The sequence below is a fragment of the Myotis lucifugus genome, unplaced genomic scaffold (assembly GCF_000147115.1).
Source record: "Myotis lucifugus unplaced genomic scaffold, Myoluc2.0 scaffold_74, whole genome shotgun sequence".
Lineage (NCBI taxonomy): Eukaryota > Metazoa > Chordata > Mammalia > Chiroptera > Vespertilionidae > Myotis > Myotis lucifugus.
This window is the reverse complement of record NW_005871122.1, coordinates 928,511-931,972: the sequence shown is the minus strand read 5'-3', so window position 1 is coordinate 931,972 and position 3,462 is coordinate 928,511. Positions and strand designations below refer to the sequence as shown.

At 38.8% G+C, this 3,462-nt stretch overlaps 1 non-coding gene across 1 annotated transcript; it reads right to left on the bottom strand.

The window, feature by feature from the left end:
• Nucleotides 1-1,881: 1,881 nt before the first annotated feature.
• On the bottom strand, nt 1,882-1,988 carry LOC111826388. The gene has a single exon (XR_002829726.1). It is a non-coding gene; the product is annotated as a U6 spliceosomal RNA (small nuclear RNA).
• Between the last annotated feature and the right edge of the window lie 1,474 nt (nt 1,989-3,462).

The window sequence follows — 3,462 nt, the reverse complement described above, 5'->3', positions numbered from 1 at the left end:
GCTCTTGTTAAGATAGCCCAACCGAGAGAAAGAAAAGGAAGACACGGAGGCAGAATCTGGGAAGCAGCAAGAGTTAGGGGTGGGAGGTGATTAGGTCAGGTGAAAGGATGCTAATAGCACTTACAATGCTATCTCATTTTTTGTGTGGTGACATTTTGATGGTTAAAGATAGCTTCTAGGAAGTATGCTGAAGAAAACACCAAGGACAAAGAAAATACAAGAGAGTAGTAATAATGAAAGGCTTTATTTGAAAACAAAAATTGGACCATTCCCTTATGATCCTGCTCCTACTACCAATATGTTTAGTTCTTTCCCTGATCTAAAGGTCTATGGGAGTTGTCAGCTGCATAATTTCACTGTCTCGGCTCCCTCCTATGTGTTTAAGGAAGTGGCCCTGCACATGCAGTGAGGCATGAAACTGAAGGAATTTTATTCCTAAAACCTTGCTTTGAATTTTCTTGCCTTCATGGATTTAACTTAGATCCTTTAATGCTATAATAATTTGGTTTCATATTGAATGTCCTTTGGGCTTTCATTTGTCATTTATTTTTTTAAAGAAGTTTTTTCATGAATTCAAAATAATCCTTTTGGTGAAAAGGCAATTCAATTATAGTGACAGCATAAAAGGAACCCAACATGATACAATTCCCTAGTGAGATCAGATTTATTGCTAAACCAGGATGAGTTTATAAAACCAAAATTTGTATTTGCATTTCGAGACACTCAACTGAAAGGCTTGATCAGAACCTAAAGCATCAAATAAAAGTGAATCTCTCATCTCAAGAAGGCAGAGCTGAATTAAGAGTTTAGTGACTCATAAGTTGCACAGCCATTCATCTAGGTTTGAAAGCATGTTTATTAGATACCAGATCTCCCCCAATGCGCTTTCACTCATAGGCAGAGGAGAAAGTGTGCATTTCCTTCCGTTCATGGGGGAGATTTCCCATGCCTCGGGAGTAGTTAACACACACTCACAACCCTACCACAACGGTGAGTAGACTGTACTGTAACTGGTTTTATTTTTAACGACATTATTCCCTGAAGACCTAATTGCTGATACAACATTCAAATTATGGCTCCACCAGCTAATGGCAATGTGGCCTTAACCTCTTTGTCTCAATTATATCCAATATGCAAAATGAGGTGATTAGTACCTATCTCATAGGCTTTTATGAGATTATAGTGCTGGGCATTTTTTAAGCTCTCCATTAAAGTTAGTTATTATTATTATAACATACAAAGAGCCAACATATAAATGTAAAGTTCTAATATGCACATGTTTACATACTACTGGTGTTTATAAGGATGAGATAACAGAATTTGCATTGTATAAGGTAATGAAATCCAGCATTGTATGAGGTCATAGCATTTGGCATCGTATGCTTGGAAAATTGAATTTCCTGAGGGGTGATTGATGACCAAGAATAAGATGTTAGAAGCCAGAATGAGGGAATTCTGTAAGGTTTAAGTGGAACAGAGGAGGTATATTAAGGAAATAGTGGTGCAGAGAGATGCTTTTGTAGACATAGAGAGAAAAATATTAGTTGTGAGTAGGTGTTTAGCAAATGCTTACAGGAGGAGTTGATGGCAGAGGTTTAGAGTAGGACCAGGAATACTGAAATGGACCAGGAGGTTACTGAGGAAGCAGCACAGTCCAGAGAAATTTGAGGACCCCTTTCATTCTCAGTTTTTCATATATTTACCATAGCATCTATAAATCTTCATTGCTTGAACTTAGTTGCTTATATTCCCATCCTCCTTTATTGCTTTTCAAAGTGGATTTCACCTGGGAGCAGCATGGCTCTCATCTGAGAGCCCCTTAGAAACGCAGACTCTTGGGTCCTACCCCAGACCCACTGCATTAGTGTCTGCATTTAAAAAAAAAATATGGAACACTTCATGAATTTGCATGTCATCCTTGCTCAGGGGCCATGCTAATCTTCTCTGCATCGTTCCAATTTTAGTATATGTGCTGCCGAAGAAAGCAGTGTCTGCATTTTTAACAAGATGCCCAGGTGTTTCCTGTGCGTGTTAGAGTTTGAGAAGCACCACTTTCATAGACCTTGAGCTCCTAGCATGGTGCCTGGCATTTAGTCAATGCTCAATGGAAGTTTATTGAATGAATTAAGTTAAATTCTTGGAGGCCACCAAATCACGCGTCGGGTAGAGATAAAAAAGTAATTTTAGCCCCAAACCAATGCCTTGACCTAGAGCTAAAATTCTATGGTGACTATAGAAACTAAGAAAAACCATCTGCCTTGGCTGACAGGTAGAAGAAATAAGGTTCTATAAGAGAAAAGACAGAGTGATTAAGGATTGGAGTGAGCGTGCAGATGAGCCCTGGGCAGGAAGCCTAGGAAACAGACCTCAGAGACCTTATGAATATGGTTCATATCATGAGATGACATCCATAGCAGTATGATACGTTTGTTCTTACAACAAATGATGCCTTGAGTCCTGTGTGGCAGTGGCAGAGGCCTGAGTGGGGACAGGCAATCCCACTCTATATGGAGGGAGGTGGGGTATCAGGGAACTTTGTGTAGAAGATTGCCTCAGGATCTTAAATTTCAAGAGGATGACGTAGAAGAGGTCCCATGCCACCCATTTTTCCTAGACCTCCTCATTTTCAGAGGCACATAGAAATTGCCATTTACACACATACTAGTTCATCTTAATATCTGCTTTTGGTTGACCCTTTCCTTGAATATATTGACAATGCTTTTGAAGTATTCACTCAAATAAATTTAAAATATTCTATTTTCAGGTCTTCTGCTCACTTTTTATTTATTTGTTTTATTTTAAATGTATCTTTACTCAAAGTATTACATATGTCCCACCTTTTCCCCCTTTCACCCTTTTCACCCAGCCCCTGCCCACACTATTGTCTATGTCCATGGGTTATGCATATATGCATATAAGTTCTTTGGTTAATCATTTCCCATTCTCCCCTCCCTGCTTCTCTCTGAGATTCCTCAGTCTGTTCCTTGCTTCCAGATCTCTGGATCTATTTTGTTCATCAGTATTTTTTTTTCATTATATTTCACATATAAATGAGGTCATGTGATATTTATCTTTCTCTGACTGGCTTATTTTGCTTAGCATTATACTCACCAGGCCCCTGCATGCTGCCTCAAAGGGTAAGAGCTCCTTTGTTTTTACAGCTGCATAGTATTCCATTGTGTAAATGTACCACAGTATTTTTTATCCACTCATCTCCTCATGGGCACTTGGGCTGTTTCTAGATTTTAGATATTGTAAATAATGGTGTTATATGGGGGTGCATATATTCTTTCTGATTGGTGTTTCGGGATTCTTAGGATATATTCCTAAAAGTGGGATAACTGGGTCAAATGGCAGTTCCATATTTAATTTTTATTATTATTAAATCTTTATTGTTCAGATTATTACATTTGTTCCTCTTTTTCCCCCCATAACTCCCCTCCACCCAGTTCCCACCCCACC